This window comes from Lagopus leucura, unplaced genomic scaffold, assembly GCF_019238085.1.
Source record: "Lagopus leucura isolate 7727_CA_CO unplaced genomic scaffold, USGS_WTPT01 Super-Scaffold_100015, whole genome shotgun sequence".
In the NCBI taxonomy this organism is placed as follows: domain Eukaryota; kingdom Metazoa; phylum Chordata; class Aves; order Galliformes; family Phasianidae; genus Lagopus; species Lagopus leucura.
Window position 1 is genome coordinate 17,161,264 of NW_024962269.1, and position 17,880 is coordinate 17,179,143.

The window sequence follows — 17,880 nt, forward strand, 5'->3', positions numbered from 1 at the left end:
CGTCGGTCCCTCCGAGGCTGTTCTTAATTCACATGGAGCGCGGCTCGGGAGGGAGAATCCGGCCGATGCAGCATAGAAAAATCTGGATTTTCTGTCCTTATTAGGATCTAACGAGCTGTCTTCATTTAGCGTGCTCTTTTAGTTCTTATTTTTAGTGTATAGCACCGGATCCAGTATTTCGGTGGACATTTAGCTTAGCGAACGGTGGATCGCTGTGTTTGGTGTTCAGGACCGGGGATGCCCAGAATCAGCTCTGTTGCCCTCGCCAGCAAGGTTACGCAGAGAGGTGTTTGTTTGCCATTGCCCTCACACTGCCCGACAGCGAAGTGCTGACAGTCCGTGCAAAATTAAGTGTGTGTGGGAGCGGTAACGTCCTGCAAGTGGGAAAGCCGTCAGCCCGGAGCGGGGAGCGGTGAATGAGTTTTGAAGGTCATTCCCCGTCGGGTGCAGATATTGGGCGTCTCGCTGAGCTCCGTGGTGCTCCTCACCCGGGCTGTCTGTGCGCCTGTTGGCTCTAATTTAGGATTGCTATTTTTGCTCAGATGTGGAGAGCCGCACGAAGCAGCGGTGCGGTGCACACCTGTGCTCTGGTGGAGGTTGGCAGTGCATTCCCCTGGCTGCAGTGGGTCTGTGCTGTGTGACTCCGGGCTCTGCCTTGCATCCCGGGCACCAGCACGGTGCTCCTGAGGGCTGTCGGTGTGATTAACCTCTGGTTGAGCTCAATAAAAGCTGCATGAGTAGTGCTCGTGTGCTGTGCGATAATGACTTAAATAAAGTTGCTTTTATTTGATTACCACCAGTTTACCTTGGTGATGTTCCTGTGTTGAAGCAGTTCCTTCTCTGTGCTCGGGTGCCTCCTCCACCTCCTCTGCCTCACTGTTCCCCCCAGCACCCAAAGGAGCAGCAGAGGAGCACGGCTCAGGGCCGGCTCCTGCTGGTACCCAGCTGTGGGGGGCAGCTGCTCCATGCCCCGCAAACAGCTTGGGTTTTGTCCGAGGCTTTGTGCAGAGAGCAGGAGGATGATGTGCTGTGCTGCAGCACGGGGATGGAGCTGTGCCTGCAGCTCTTGGGCGCTTGCAGGGCTCCTGCTGTGGGTGAGCATGAAGCGCTGTCCCCTCTGCTCTTGGAGCTTCTCGTGTCTCAGCAGCAGCACAGTGACAGCTGCAGTGGGGCTCTGCAGAGTGCTCTTGCTGCTACGGATGCTCTCCAGGCTGTCCCCGCTCCCATCACTGCCCCGATGTGGGTCTGTTCTGCCACGTCCCTGCGCTCACCGCCCCGCATCTCCAGGCACGGGGGAGGCAGTGCCACAACAATTGGAATAAAGCGAGCATTGAGGAAGGCAGAAATGCTCCGGCGCTGCGGTTTCTGTGTGACTGAGCTGCTTGTCCCAGGGAATGTTTGAGATTCTTCGTGGTGCAGTCAGTGGTGGCAAAAAGGGCCTGAAATAATGAACCGTTTGCCATCGTTTGGTGAGTCAAGTATTTGCCTGGGCAGACAGTGCTGCTTTGTTTCTGAACTCACTCGTGCTATGAGAACGTGGAGACGTGAGAGAAAAAATACAAAATGAGGTTTCCTAGGTTCAGAATGTGACAGCTCCCTTACGTAAGGCCTCAAATAAATGGAAAAGAGCACTTGGACTGAGCCCCCGCTTCCCACGTGAAGCACAAAGTTCATTAGAGACTCAACAGGGCCATTAATAACCGTCAGCACAATGGAGAAGCTCGGCTCTTTGCAGCGCAGGCTGTTGTGAAGGTTATTTGCTCGTTATCCTTCGTGCTTCTGATCGTTTCCAACTGCCCATGCTGGGAAATAGGTTGGCAGAGCGCTGCATGGAGCTGAGGTGAGCTCCATCCTTCTGCTGGGAGCCGTGGGCACTGCAGGGAGGTGAGGGTGGTCGGGGGGTCGGTGTGCTGCAGGGGACGAGGGGCTGCATCCCTCCCAGCCCCTAGATGCCAGTGGTGGTGGGAGCGATGCTGGCAGGTTGCCTTCCAGTTTGCCATTGATTCCTCTGGAAGTGATGTTTCTCTCTGTAACACCAGTGTGTCTGTAGCAGCAAGCTGCTGCTCTTGCTCGCTGCTGTCCCTGCAGCGTGGCAGTGTCTGTGCAGCAGCCTTTGTTCCTTGCCCAAATCACGACGTATCTACAGCCCCTGGGGCTTAGGAGAAGGAGCGCTGCCTGAAATGCACTGAAAGTTTGAAGGCAAGGCGCAGCCAGAGCTGAGCTTCTTGGACTGCATCTCCTCTTTCCTCTAAAATCAATTTCCAAGTGTATAATTTGAAACACAAAGGATACAAAAGGCAACTGATGAAAACATCCACTCTGTGTCCACCGCAGGCCAGTTACACGTTTGCTCTCATACTAATGCGAGGCAGAGAGGTGAGTTGTTATGGAGACCTATGGAAAATATTTCCAGCTTCTCCTCCTTCCCCAGCAGCAGTGCCTGCATGCTGTGAGCTGCTTGCAGCAGAGCTGTGCTGGGACCGCCTGCCATCCCCCCCAGGAGCAGCTTCCCAACAGAGCGCCTTCACTTGTCGCTTTTCCGCTGTAAGATCCCAAAGACAAATAGGTGAATGTACACAGGGTAATGCTGCCGTAGAAAAATACATATGTGGAGTACTGAGAAGAAATTTCTGCTTCTGCTGTGTGGAAATGAGGTAATGCACAGCAGGAATTGCTTTTGGGCTGGCAGGGGAATAGGGAAGGGGCCACGCGCAGCCCACGTGTGTGATTTCTGGCTTGCTCCCAGAGGTGGCATGGATGGGCTGGGGGCACGGGGGGCTGCGGCCCCATTGCTGGGCACCTGCATGTGGCATTGGGAGTAGGGCTGCATGCCGGCTTTGTGCTGCGAGAGGAGGGAGTTTGCCGGGGTGGGGGGTATCAGAGGGCTTCTCCAGCCTTTCTGGTTCCTTGATTGTAGATGACAGCAGGTTGCTGGGGGGGTTGGACAGCAGGCAGGGCTTTAGCCATCGAGAAGTGCAGCTTTGTTTGCTCTCAGCTCTGCTGGGAACGGACGATGCCCCATTAATGCTGGGGTCAGGAGCTGGTGCTGTTCCAGAGGTAACTGGGCTGCTCCTCTGCCATCAGCTGCTTGGCTGTAGCCAGAAAAGCATCATTGCTGAGCTACAAAAAGCTTTGGAGTTGGTTCTGCAAATAAGAAGGTTTTAGGTCAAATTCTTTCCTTTGAAAAATTTCCAGAGCAAATTATCACAGCGTTGTGATGGTGAGCTCACACTGACAGCGTGCGTGTGGCCGCCGGGCCGATGGGCGCACAGTGAGTCCGGCTGTGGGACCACAGCTGTGGGGCTGAGCCCACAGGGCCAGCTGCAGTCCCCAGCCATGCCCCCCCCTCAGCCCCCCGCCTTCTCCCTGGTGCTGCCTTACAGCTTGTGTGGCTCTCAGTGGCTTTTTTTTGTGGCACCTCCGAGATGTTTTTGTTCATGATCCCCTCTGGGTGCACAGCTCTGGGAGAAGAGGGAGGGATGGAATTGGAAGTAGGATGGAAGTAGCGCCTGTCTGCCCCTGGAGCTTCCCCCAGATGTGCCAGTGCCAGTCTGTGCACAGCGCTGCTGCCTGGTGCAGCCTGGGCTGCAACCTGCTCCTACAGCCTTGGTAGATGGGGAGTGAGCTGGGCACAGTGGAGATGGCGTTGAGGGGAATGTGTCTTTGCTCAGAGTGCTGGGATGAAGGGAAGGAGAGAGCTGGTGCTCGATATGGCGTCCCATGCTGGGTGTGTGCACTCATCTGCATTTACATCAAACTGTGCCTCCTTGGAGCTCTTTGAAAGAGGATGTGTTTTCAAAGCCCATGCCCGATCTCTGTGCATCCCCACCTGCTGCCATTGGGAGCATTCCCTGCTCGCCCAGGCCTGTGTCCTGCCTGCTTCTGGGGACGCGTCTGATCTCATGGAGCTCTGCTGGGTGAGTTGGGGTTGTCTCCAAAGTGGGGCTCCCAGAGCTGGGTGTATAAGGAGGGCAGAGCCGGCCAGCTGCCTGCAAAGCACGCCTGGTCCTCAGCACCTGGCCCTCTACAGAGGGAGCACAAAGTCCCATGGGCCAGTGCAGAATTGCTCCTTTCTCCCAGCAGAGCCAGGGTTTGTGTGGTGCCAGTGGGACGGACCCACAGGGCTGGGAACAGCGAGCCTTTGTTAGTCTGCATCGTCGCCTTTAAAGACGCAGGCCGTGCTTTGCCCTTAATTACACTTTGGCAATTACAGTCCGTGTGAATTACCTTCACTGGCAGCGGTGCCTTCTTTGGCAGCAGCGCATCGGGCGCCGTGCGGAGTGGAGCTGCTCCGTGCCGCCGTGTGTGACTCCTGCAGAGGGGCAGCGGGGGAACTGGGCAGGATCAGCCTTTGCTCCAGGGCAGCAGCTGTGCAGGCTGACAGCAGGAGCTGTGCTGCGGGGCCGAAGGGGCGCTTCTACATGCGGAGGCTGTGGGGTTGCTGCTCTGCTCTGCTCTGCGATGGAGCGCTCCCTGCAGCGGGAGTGGGGCTGGGCACCCGGCTGTGGCATCGCGGGTGGGAATGGCTCGCTCACCATCCGGTGCGTTTCCTTCTGATGGAGGAGCGCTCTGCGCTGCGCCCATCACCTCCCATCACCTCCCGGGAGCGCAGTGCTGATGGAGCTCCTCATCGGAAATGCAGCGCTGCCTGAATCTTTCATAGCTGCCGGTAATGGATATCATCAGTGAGCTCCTGGGAGCGGGGCGGAGCGGCGGGCGGCCCTGGGGTGACTGTGGGGTGCGGGCGCACAGCGTGCAGCGGGGGGTCGGTGCCCAGCGGGTGCTTCCCAAACTGGCAGTGAGCGAGGCTTCGTGGCGCGGTGCTCTTTGGAGGCCGGAGAGCTGCGGCTGCTTTGTAGTGGGTGCTGGGATGTGGTCGGTGCTGCAGCTGGAAATAGAAAGTTTTGGCTGCGGAATGTCTGTTACCGAAGATGTTAATTATAGTGGCATATCTGTCATAGTGATGGAGGTATTCTATTTTTCAGAGGGTTTGTAACTGGGCTGTTTCAGATCAGATTGGCTCTCGGCTCAGCACATAAGCTGTGATCCCAGAGGAAATATCCATCTCGCTGCCCGGATGAAATCTTTCTTTAATAAAAAATTACAGAAATCGATTAAGCCATTCTGGAGCTAGAGAGAGACTTCAGGAATGTATGGATCTGTGGTTCAGAGGGGCTCTAACGACATATTATCTATCTGCTTAACCTGTGCAGTGGGCAGCGCGTTGGGCTGGGGGCAAAAAAAGCCAGAATCCAATATAGTTATGTTTGAAAAATAGACAATAAGCATGCTGAGCAGGTACTTCTCCCGCATCGATTTAATTCTCATTAACGTTGCACTGTACAGCATGCTGAGTAATATTTCTGGCTTGCAAACAGCAATGGATTTCCTTTGGAAATGTGTAACGAGAACAGAGTGTCTCTGGGACCTGGCAGTGGGGCGGTGCTGGGGAGGGCTGGCGGCCCACAGAGCCCCCATGGAGGCCCTTCCCTTCCAAAGCCGTTGTGTTCCCGGCCGTCCCTCAGCATCAAGGCTCTGCTCCTCACCCAGAAGAGATTTTCCTTCTTCCTTTTTTTCTCTTTCCTTTCCCGCTGCTGGGGCTGCAGCCGGCCATGACTTCTGCTTGCAGATGACAGATTTCTTCTCCGAGGTTTCAGGATAACACTGAGGGTCCCCGGGGCAGCTGCTGCTTTGAGCGGATTAGCGGTGACTGACAGCCTTCTCCTGGCTCTGCTCTCTTCCCCGGGCTGGAGTCAGAGCTCTTGTGTTGCCTTAGCACTGCCTTGATGTTGGCTGTGTGCTGCATCCCTCGGTCTGGCAGCTGGTTTTGCTACGGGCGTAAATAAGGAGCTGATACGACATGAATCCTGGTACAGCACACCTCACGTGGCAGTGCTGGAGGTGGGGGGGTCCAGGCGGGGTCTGCATTGATCTGCTATGGGGGGTTCTAATCGAGAGCCTCTGTGGCTCTGGCTGAGGTTGGGGTGGTGTGGCTGCACAGCTGCCCCGTCCCTTTCCTGCAGTGGGGGGGCTCAGCAGGTTTTGGGAGGGCTCCATCCTCTCGTTTTCGAAGTGGTGGTGGGCGACCACCCGGTGCTCACTGGAGGAGCAGTGGGGTTTGGGCTGCAGCCGTGCTGCTGTCCTGCTGTTTGCGTGGAATGGAGGAAGGACGCGGAGCGGCCCATGTGGCTTTGTGGTGGCATCTGCACGGAGCTGGCAGGCCATAAATCAGCCTGAAGGCAGTGGCTGCACGCTGACCCCCATATATTGCCTCCGTTGTGCAGTTTGTTTTGTTCTGTGGGCTTCTAAAGAGAGGGAGAAAAAGTCAGCACTGGGGTATGGTGTCACCATGGGAACAGAGGATGCGGCGGTGATGCACAGGGGGGGCATTGCTGGGGAGAGGCCCTCGTCCCACTGTGCTGCTGGGAGGTTCTGCTGTGGGTGGGAGGGAGGGGGTTCCTGTGTTTACAGCATCGTTAAGGAGAGCAAGTTGCACTGCCGTGGCTGTCCTCTAATTAATGCAGTCAGATTAAACCGCAAGGCAGATAATCCTCAGATCAGCCGCTATTGGGAACTTTCCCATTCTGGTGTGTTGTTGGGTTTTTAAAGCACTGTCAGTGAACAGCAGCAGTTGTTTGTGTTGTAACAGAGGCAGTACGAAAAGCTGTGCAAATAAGTGAATGGATGAGCCCACTGGCACTGAGGTTTGGGAGCAGGGCTGGGTGCTGCTGTGCTCCCTGCCAGCAGGGCTGTGCAGCTCAGTGCTGCGCTCCTTCGCCCCAGGTGTAGCAGGGCTGTGTGGGAAGGGGGCTGCATCATGTGGGTCCCCGTGATTTCAGGGGCTGTCTTGCTTCTATCTGTGAGTTTCCAAATGCTGGTGATGCTCTGGGTGTGGCTGGTATCCCACCACGTGCAGAGAGGACCACTTCTCTCTGGCCAGCCTCCCGTGCATCGCTCCTTGGCGCTGGCTGGAGCTGACCCAACCCGCGCTCGGTGGTGCTAATGGCTTGTCTGCAAATAGCGGCATTACTTAAGGTCTGTGACAGCCTCCTGGGTGACCTCGTGCTGGAGCTGGCATCAAACCTGTGGGAGCTGTGTGGTTTCCTTTCCTGGCGTTGCTCTGAGGCTGGGCACAGGGAAGGTGGCGCCGTTCCGCTGCTGGGTTCTTCCAAGTGAGCAAGCTGGGCGCACCGGCACAGAACAGCGCGAGGGGGAGGAGCACTCATGGCACACTGTCTGCAAGGTGTGCCCAGGAAAATGAAACCTCCTGACAAAGCACAGCCGCCAAATGAGGCTGTTGTGAATGCCCTCGGCTCTCTGCCACTGTGTCACCATGGCTGCTGTCATCGTGCCCACCTGGCACCAAGCAGCACTGGGGCGGCGATGTGGTGCCTTTGCCTGATGGGATCCGCAGCAGAGTGCAGGGCACTGTGTGGAGCTGGGTGCGGGTTGGCCCCAAAGCTGCCCCAAGCCCTAAAATATGCATAGATTGTCATTCATGTGCATTTGAATCACACTGGGCATCATCCTGCACTGCTTTCGTATTGGTCACTGCTTGCGGAGGGACTCCAAACAGCATCACTGCATGGAGGGAGGGATGCAGCACCTGATCCAGGTGGGCGCCTTTGTGGTGGAGCTCTGGGAAGGACTCAGAGCCCACCAGAGCGCCTCGGGGGCGACTCCCACCCAGCTGTGACAAAGCACTGCTGTGCTGTGGGATCATTCCATCAATCCACAGCTTCTCACTCCGATGCGCTAAAAATAGAGCATTATTTCCAGGCAGTAATTGCACATCCTGTAGTCGTAATGAGCTCTTAAGGTAATTACCTTTTGGTGGGGAAGAGCTGAAGATAAGGCGTGTGTGGCTGGGAAATGGAGGGTTTCAAGAAGCGTGCCCAGGAGTGCGCGTGTGATGGTGTCCTACGGCAGGCAGGCTGTGTGCTGCATCGGGTGCTGCTCAGCTGCTCTGTGAGCGCTGGAGGAGAGCCACCCTATCGCATGTCCCCATGTGCCACTGGTCAGGGAAACCCCTAAACGCACCGTGCTGAGGCTGCCGGGCTGGGTGAGGGTTGGGGTCACTGGCAGAGGGCTGCAGGGAGGTGATGGCACTCACTGCCCATGGGGACCCTGCAGCTTCATGATTTCGACAGGACCTGAATGTGGCTGATGTCTTCCAAATGATGTTTAGGAGTGCATTTCCACTGCTAGGGCTGATCCCAATGGTGTTCACGATGCAGATTAAGACAAGACGTGCCACCTGCATACCAGAGGTACCCCAGAGCTTCTGCTTTGTGCATCCTTCAAAGCCCACTGTGCCACTGGGACCTGCAGTGGGGATGGAGGTGATGGAGACCCTGGGGCTCCCTTGTCCCCACCTCCTGGAACGGAGGCAGGCACTCTCTCCCAGCACTCTTTGCCTCCCAGCACCATGAATCAATGTGCAGTGCTGCAAGTGCCCGGCTCTCACACAGAGGAGGTAAATTAAATCTACTGCTGTTACATCTTTGTCGCTAATTTGATCACATATTAAGAACGTAAACCACTTAGAACGTTTTTGTCTGAGTCAATTTCCCTTTGTAAGCCAGAGGTGCTGATCTTACAGCGCAGCACTTTTCCAATCCTTTCTAATCCCATGGCTGCTCTGTATCTCAGGTGCCTTTCCCAATTACAGCCAGATTGATCTGCCCCAGCTCCTCCTAGGGGCTGGCTGAGACCCCCCAGCTGCGGTTCCTGGGGCCGTGGCAGTACCTGAGCACCTCAGTGCAGGGGGGAAGAGGTCATGGAGACTGCATCTCTGTGCAGCTCTGCTTCCTCCCACTGCAGCTGCAAACAGCAAAAGCTGGGACTGGGGTGAGGGGAACAGAGTGCTCCTGTGGGGCAGCGGTGGTTGCAGTGTGGGTGTCAGAGGTGTGCCTATGCCAGGGCATGAACCCCTCCTTTGCAGGTGGTAAGAGCAGGCTTTCCACACCTGGGCTGATGGAGGACGTTCACAGTAATTAATGCTAATGAGCACATCTGTTGGAGCACATGCTGGAAAGCTCCTCATCCTGTGCACTGTTCACTGATTGCTGCTTTCTTTCTGACCCAACACTGAAAAAGTGCCACCTGCCCCTTCCCCTGCTTTGGGAAAGGTGTTTTGCAAGTGCGTGGCAGCACACTTCTTGGAGCAGTGTTCCATAGGATGGGTGACAGTCAGTGTGGTGCTGGCATGCCCAGGAGGTGTGTGTCTGCATCCAGGCTTTGAGGAGAGGGCCGATGTGAGCCTTCCTGTATTGCTGGCTGAGCAGCACGCTGCCCGAGTGACAGCCTTGGTGGCCACTAGCACCGGGTGCAGGGTGCCTGGAGATGTGGCCCAGAAGTCTGAGCATTCTCATTGCAAAGCTGTGTCCCAGGATCAGCCCCTCTTTGAAGGCTGTTTCCATGCTGCTCCTTGGCTTGCTGCTGCCTGTCCCCAAATATCCCAGTGCTGCACATGTAGTGCCGGCCGCCTGCCAGCCCCGCTCTGCCCAGGGCTGTGCTGGGAGCTCTGGGAGGGGCGGGAGGCTGCTCCCGTGTCCTCAGTGGGTTCTCCTGGTCCCCTTCTGCCTGCTGTTTGCATTCACAAGCTCTGCCAGGCTGTGTTTTTGCCAGCGACTGATTGAGCAAACGCGCCTCTGGGCACACTGAAATATTCCCGCTCTGCACTCTGGTGAAGTCTGCGTGCTTCTGAAGACAGTTTAGATGTGAGCATCTTCACAGAGGCTTTAAATTAAATCTCAGACAGCCCAGAGCCTCTATTTCCTTTCCTAAACTCCAGGAAGTTTGTCTGAGCAGTAGATCTGAGAGACAGCGAGGGCTGGGCAGCGTGCTGCGGTACGGGCCTGCTTGGAGGGCGTGCAGCAGGGAAGGCTCCAGGGGACCTGGTGGGCTCAGAGCTGCCAGCAGTGTGTGCCCCCATTTTAACCCCCCTCTGCACCCCTCTGGTGTGCCATCAGCACTGACCATGCAGCCTCCTTAATGTCCCGGCAGCTCTGAATGGCAGGGTTGCGCTCCTCTATCTATTTACCCATCTATTTCTGCAAAGCAAGGACCTAATTGAGCGGATAATGCGCGAGCCGGCAGCGCTGAGATGCCGCAGCGCTTTGTGTTTTGGGGAAAGCTTTTGCTGTGGAGCCATTTGCAGGCACTGCCTGGGGCACTGGGTGACCCACGGCTCTGTGGAAGGAGTGCGTGGAGGTGGTGGGTTCCTGTGTCGCTGGGCCTGGGGGTGCTCAGTGGCCACACCATGGGACATGGACCTGCAGAGAGACTTCCCCAGGACCCCTGAGGTGCCCCATAGGTGTCCCTCAGGCCGCGGGAGGGGTCGGTACCGTGGGTCCCACACCCCAAGGGCAGCACCGGTGCTGGGCAGGTGCTGGATCCCATTCTGAGCACTGAGCCTGGAGCAGAGGCTGCTCATGCACCCCAGGTCGGTCTGTACTCTGCAGATATCGGCTCCTGCAGTTGGAAAAATGAAATCTCAGAGCAGAACAGGCCCTGGTGTAGCTAAGTGAAATGGGATTGCTTTGTCTAATCAGGCAAGTGAGTGACACAATTTGAGAAGTCCTTGAGGGTTTTATAAAGGTTGGTGATGTGAGAGACGTAACCGGCACAGCGCGAGTCACGCACACCGGGCTGCCCTTTGCTGGAGGCGTGCAGTGCAATGCCGGCCTTCGCTTCGCTTCTGCTGCCTCTGCATGGCCAGCAGCAGCTGGGAGCACGGCTGGGTCTTTGGGGTGTGGACCAAAGTGGTCTCTCCCGCAGTGAGAGCTCAGGGAAACTCTGTGTAGGAGGGCGTGCTGTCCCTCTGACCCCCCCCTCCCGATCTGTTTAAGCCCAAATTCCTCCCTAGGGTTTTGGGAGGTGGGGAGCGTGTCCGTGCCGCAGCGCCGATCATTCATCACCGGACCGGACAGAACAGCACTTGGTTGCATTTTTCCTTCTGCTGTCAGCAGGAACGGCTCCTTCTGAAGAACTGCACCTCCCAGGAATGTTCTAATTTTGGACTTTCTACAAAACTGAAGCCATTCTGCAAGCTGTGCACCTCGGCTGTGCGCCTGGCGCCAGGCTGACGCTGTGGTGCCAGCTCCAGGCACAGCCCATTGCAGGACAGGGGGCTTCCTGGGACCCAGCCCCTCCTCGTCCCCCGGTGCCACCCACACGCACATGAGCCCTGTGCCGCTCTAAGCCCCGTGCTTCTGGCAGCGCACAGAGCAGCAGGCATGGCGAATGCGATTAGATGTTTTACTCCTGATCAGATCAGTGCGGCTCGCGTTGATTCCTGCCGCTCCGAGGTGTGCGCTCACTTCTCCCGCAGGTTTCACGAACCGCCGCCCGCCCTCAGCAGAGACGCTCTCTAACCGCATGTGAAACGTGCTCTGACGTGTGAGGAAGTGGAACGGACAGGCAGAATCTTTTCCACATTAAACCTGAGCAGCAGAGCCTCGTGCACGTGCTGCAGGCACCGCACCTCGGGCTCCGCGCGCTCCGGATGCACAGACGTTTTCCTTACACTTGAGCGAGGAAAGCGTCACAGTTCCTCACCTCAGCGATCTGTGCTGTGGATGCAGAGCCAGCAGCCCCTCTGGGACCCAGCAGCCCCCAGACCCAGCTCCTGGCACTGGCTGCCCCATTCCTGCAGCCGCCTCTGCAGGCTTCGCCCTGCTCCATCAGCCTCACAGCTGCAGTGACGCTTCTGAGGGACAGCGCGAAAATAGTTGCACTGCAATAGGTTTTGCCGTTCTCCAGCACCGGCAGCACCTCTAATCATTAAACCTGAAATAATTTTAATTGGATCCGGAATTCACGAGGGATGTTTTTCTGTGTCTCCCTCCCAAGGCTTCAGGGCTGCTCCAGTTTCTGAGGTGCCGGGAGCGCCTTCGGGTCGCGTGCCGCGGGGTGCACGGCTCAGCTTAAAGGCTGTGGGAGAATTGCGTCGGCTCCTGGGGAATGGAGGAGAGCCGCTTGAGCAGCTCTGAATTGTAAATTGGAGCTCTTGACCGCGGGCTGGGTGCTGCGGGCAGTGCCGTGGCGGCCGCCGGCAGAGGAGCGACTTGCTTTCCTGAAGTGCCTGAAACAAGCAGGGCAGCCGGAGCCTGAGCGGGCTGATGTTCGGGTGTCTGCATCCTGCTGATAAGCGGCAAGACGAATGAAAGGCTGCGCTCACGTGGAGAGCCCCGATCTCCTTTCCCGGGACCCAGAGAAACGCAGCGCTCAGCAGCGGGGCGGGGCGGCTGGGATGGTGCTCGCAGGCATTCGCTGAAGCGCAATGGAGCCTGGGGGTGAGAATCCCACCGATAATGGGGCTGCCATGGCCAGGGGGTTCTGCTGAGTGGTGATGGGGGTAAATGGCCTTTGCTTTCTGGCACGGGGGCGGCTGGGGGTGTGTTCGGTATACTTAGATGGGAGCATCTCAGGAGCATCAGATGAAGGTGTTGGAGGAGGACAAACACTGATGCCCAAACACTGCGCTGTTTGCAGTGTGCTCCTCTGCTGCTGCTGCAGCCGGCTGGTAACCTGCAGCAAAGTGCCTGCGGTGCTTGAGCCTCTGTGCAGAGCAGCTCCAGACCTGCCCCAGGCCATGGCACAGTGCTGCTCCTCGGTGTCCATCTGTCCCACAGACCATCTGTCCATCCCTCTGCCTAGGAGCCGACTCAGCACCCGAGAGGGGCAGAGCCTGTGCATTCAGGGGACACAGGACAATTCCTCACGCAGGTTTTGCAGCTGACATAAGTTGTTTTCCTGCCCTGGCGTACACCAGCAGTGCCACTGGGTCACCCTCAGTTTAAATGTTTGATGGGATGCTTCAATATTTCATTGCACGTTGCATGCGGTGGCACCGCGGAGCAGCGCTGCCTCCAGGCTGTCCCTGGGGTGCACGGGGCTGCCCCGGCCGTGGGGCTGCAGTGAGCTGCTCTGCAGCCTCAGCCACTCACTCAGCACAGAGCCTGCGACTTCTCTTGGTAACCTTGTCACTTCCTGAGATTCACAGCCTGTGGCTTTCCCTCCTGCACCGATTGCAGCATGCTGTGCACCAAACCCTTCCTCATACGCATTTTGCATTTTGGGAGCAAACCTGGACCCCATTTCTGTTCCTTGTGTCATTTCAGTGTGCTGCTGCTGTTTGCACAGCCCCTTTTAATTCTTTCCCTGCCTTTCTCAGGCTGCTGCTACATGTTGAGGCACAGCTGGGCAGCGCGGGGCCACGCTCAGCATCGCTCCAGCACGTCACTCCTCGAGGCCATCTGCATCCTCCAGTACTGTGGTCGCTTTTCTGTCCTCTTTTTGGGATCAGGTGGCAGCACAGCTGAGGTCACATCTCCGGCACCAAAACAAAGCTGCACAGAGCAGCACGAGCGCACCCGCATCTCCCCAGGCTCCTCCTGCCAGCTCACAGCTCCCTGTTGTGCACCCCAGCACCCCAATCCTGTTGGCAGTCCCTGCTCTGGGCTGTGGGCAGCTCTGACGGAGTGCCTCGTGCCTGCCTTCCTGTAGCTTCCAGTCCCATGCCATGCTGGGGCTGTTCTTATCACTGTTTGTTAAAGCAAAACACACACGGCTGTGCCAGCAGTGCGGGGGTGTGCTGGGGACCCTTGTCCCCTCCTTGCACCCTGACTGCTGTGTGGCACTGCGCTGGGTGCTGCTGCAACACAGTGCAACAGCGCTGGAGGTGACAGTGCCTGCCCACTGCTGGGACCTTCCCTTCTGCAGGGATTGCTGCCCCGTGTCCCATTACTGCAGGTGTGGGCAGCAGGATTATGGAGAGAAGAAATTGCCCAGTCCTTGGGTCGGTTCTGGATCACTCCCAGGTGCCTGCAGGACGTTAATGTGAGCACACTGTGGGTCCCCTGCCCCACACCCCGCAGCGGTGTGGTGCTGCTCTGAGCCCCGATCACGCCAGCACATCTCCCTTGTTGTACTGGAATTGGAAATCCAAACCTCCTTCAGTAAATGCTTACACTTAGAAAAACTCCCGGGGCGGAGCTGCTCCCGTGAGCTGCGCTCGGTGCTCTCAGCCAGCGCTCTGCAGGGCCGCCAGCTCCGTACACATCGTTACACAATCCTCATTCTTATGCTGCCAACGGCTTCGTTATGAAAACATACCATCAAAGTCGCCCCGAAACGACCGCGGTTCTGCATGGGATCCGGGTCTGGGGAGGATCAGAGCTCAGCCCTGTGCTGGGGCAGCTCAGGCTCTGATGGAGAGCAGTTCCCCAGCCCTCCCCCATCCCTGCGTCCCAATGCAAAGATGTCATTTACCGGAATCTGTGAGCGTGAGCCCAGTGGGCGCTGAGTTAACGGCGGTGAATGTGTGCTACGTGCGGAGGCAGCGGCGGGCAGTGTGCGCTGCTGTGCTGCGGGGTGGGGGCAGCTGGGCAGCCCCGTGTCCCAGTGTCACAGCAGTGCTGGGCTGGGCTCTGCTCAGTGTTGTGCTGCAGGTGATGCTGGGCACTGAGCGGCCTTCGGCTGGCTCTAATGAGCTGCTCACTGCTCTGGGGATCAATGCGGCTCTGTGTCAGAGGGAATTACGCAGTGTCTCCTGTCCCCACAGGTCTGTGTGGCCGGAGGAGAGGCTGCTGCAGTGACCGGTGCCCGTGCTGTGTGTGCTGTGCCCCTTTTGTCCTAGTGGGAAGCAATGGCAGTGGAGCTCCCTATCAGAACTAATGAGCATCACATTTACTTGCACAGGCAGCAAAACCGCGCCGTGCCGCACTGTGCCACACTGTGCCATTCTGCACTGTTTTTCACCATCCCAGTTTTCCTCGTATTTCAGGATTTCCATGAAGCAAGAGCCCAATGCAGGGCTGGTTTTATCAGACCTGCTTCTGTCTGCCAAGTTTGGAGCAGGCTGAGATTTATGGAGTGACAGAGGATAGAGTGTGAGCGCTCAGGGCTCAGTGTGCACAATGGGTGTATCTGCCATTTCCTCTTCACTATAATATAGAGGAGAGGGAAGGCAAATCAGGGAGCAGAGCAGAGCTGCAAGATGCCAGAAAGCTCCAATCATGGTTTTTGGTTACAATTGCAGGTGTAACATCTGAACTGTGATGGTGGCAATGCTGATAACGAATGGAAGGAGACACCTGCAGGAGATCCTTCTGCCCTGCTTTGCCTTTGACCTCTGCTCTCAGCCGGTTGTCCTGCACGCCCAGGGCACGTGCCTGGTGTGAATGAGCTGCTCCGAGGCTCTGCTGTATCAGAACTGCGTTGGCCAGGCAGGGGCTTTAAGGCTGTGCTTGCTGAGTGAAGGGAAAATAGAGCTGCTCTGTGTGTTGGGGTTGTTGGGGTGGGTACCTGCATCGCGGTGCTACTGTGTTTGCTTGCAAACAATCGCTGTGCTACAGAAAGTTTGCAAACAACCACAAGACACTTTTCACTGGCCAGTGCTATTCCCCATGGCAAACCACCTGAGCAGATGGGCAGCTGCTCACCCACGCTGCTGCAGCAGGTTGGTTGGGTTGGATGCAGAGAGTGCCCTTGTCCCACTGCAGCGCCTGGATTTACAAGAAGGAAAGCAATCCCAGGCTGTGCTCACATGGTTACGAAACCCGAGGTGCACCAGGTAGCTTTGTCCTCCTCCTCCTGTCATCACCACCACACACACAAGCTGCAGCAGTGCCACTGATGCCACCTGTGTGCCCATGGCCCCGCGCTCTGTCCTGGTGCCTCCAGAGCAGTGTGGAACAGCACAGGGCTGGCTCTGCCCTGGTATTAATAGTTAATCAGCCCGCTCTGCGCGTGAGAGCTCGTGTGCACGGGGGGGGGAGCTGCCAGCACAGCACACCACTTAACTCAGAGCTCTGTTTCTGGCTGCGCCCTCCGAGGAGCCGCACTCCAGGTTTTCCTGGAGAGCTCATTAGAGAGACAACAAAGCCACACGTAGATGGGCTTGCAGCTGTCACCAACACTGCCCCAGGAGCTGCTCCCAGAGCTCTGCACATGGACAGAGTGGTGGCTCTGGCACTGCCACAGGAACCCCATGTCCCCATCACCAGCAGAGGTCTGACCATGGCGCTGGGATGCGGGGCAGTGCTGCTCTGGGTTGGGTCACTGTGAGCCCTGACCTCTGATTATGGCTCTGTGTAATCTACTTTGATTTTAGAAACCACTTTGCTTGTGATTCAGATCGTCTGCCTCCACCTCCAGAGGCTGCTGCACCAATGCATTCCTCTGCTTGAATGGAGAACCCTTCAGCAGCTGCATTTTCTCCCCATGAAGGTGCTCCCAATGGTGGCCATGCCACCTCTCGCTCCTTGGTGAGGCACACCTGAGCTCCGCAGTGCTCCTGGTGCCAGGCACCTCCTGCAGCTCCCACACCATACCTGTCCCCTTCCTTGCTGCCCCCAGGCCCCCCCCCACAGGTGGCAGTGCGATGGCACTCAGCAGATGGCACCACTCATCCCGGTGTCCACGTGCACCCGGCTGCTCCGAGCCCCTCGTTGGGTCTCTGGGATGCTGCTACCCGCAGTGGGGTTGGGGTGGGCAGTCCGACATGCATGCTGCAGTCTGCAGGTGCAGTGCATGAATCCGTATGGGCCATGTGATGGCTGAGGCATCATCACTCGTGTCCCAAAAAGAGGGGATAATGAGAAGTTTTGGAAACTGTCTCCCCACTGTGTGCCCCCAGCAGCTCCCAGGCACTGTGCTGCATCTGCTGCACTGTAACCTTGGTGGGAGCGTGGGCACATCCACGGTCATCCGTGTAACACACAGCAATGTGACACGTTTGCGCATGATGTCACACTTGTACCAAAATACCCACTCCTGTCCCCTGAGATCTGTGTACAGCCGCAGTGAATCTGGGGCAGCTGTGCCCGCACTGCCCTGGGCGGTGTATTTTGCATTTCCATATTGCAGTGCACTTCTCACTGTGCTCATCCCAGCAGCGAGGGGTGCACAGAGGAGCTCTGGCTCTGTAGTGCCCACCACTGCTGGCCGTGTGCGGGTGGTGTGTGGGCACCCAAGGCTTTGGGCAGCACGGTGATGGGTGTTTGCGTTGTGTTGAGTTGCATTGCCCACTGGGTCGTGGCGCTGGCTGCTGCTGCAGTGAGCGCTGCTGGGGTGGGCGAGCTGCATGTGTCCCCCATGTCACCCAGATTGCAGTGAGTCTTTCAGTCCTGGTCTTCACCCCAAATCCATCCCCGTTGGCCCCCAGCTCAGTCCCTCCTGGCCCTGCGGGGCTGTGCTGCCCATGCGTGCTGTTCTGTGTGCTTCCATCCCTCTCCGTCGGCGCCTTTACAAACCCTGTGCGAGGTCACCTTATGTGACAAAGGACATCAGCACTTCAGCAGAAGGCACCAAAATTATCTTGAAGGCTCATCCAGACGCCGGGCTGTGACGGGGCGCTCCGTCAGCACGGCGGTGCAGGGACGCTGTGTGCTGAGGCATATTGCTAATTCATGAGGTGGTGGTGTAAGGAGGAGGAGGAGGAGGAGGAGGAGGAGGGCAGCCCCCCGGCCCCAGCACACGGTGCAGCACGAGGGAGTGGAGGGACAGTGATTAATTGCACGTGGCCTAAAGAGCAGATGGAAATGCTTGCTTCCAATCCTTCCCTCTGTGCTTTTTGAGCTGCTGTGAATTGGGGCGGCCGTTCTCTGCTTTTTGGGACTCTGCCGCCTGCGGTGCCCAGCTGTGCTGAGCGGGTATGGCTCAGATGTGCCAATGCTGGGCAACATCTGCACACAGCTGGCTGCCCGTCCCCATGGCTGCACAGGGACAGCGGATGGCATGTGTGCCATCAGAGATGTCCTTTCTCTGCATTAAAACCGCACGGACAGGTTGTGAGGACAGAGCACTCCTGCTGTATGCAAAGCAATGCCATGGGGTGCAGCGTGATGCCATGGGGTGCCATGCAGTGCCATG

At 57.4% G+C, this 17,880-nt stretch overlaps 1 protein-coding gene across 2 annotated transcripts in view; it reads left to right on the plus strand.

The window, feature by feature from the left end:
• FRMD5 (FERM domain containing 5) overlaps positions 1 to 17,880 on the plus strand; it is a 40,239-nt gene that overhangs the window by 857 nt on the left and 21,502 nt on the right. The window lies entirely within an intron of this gene.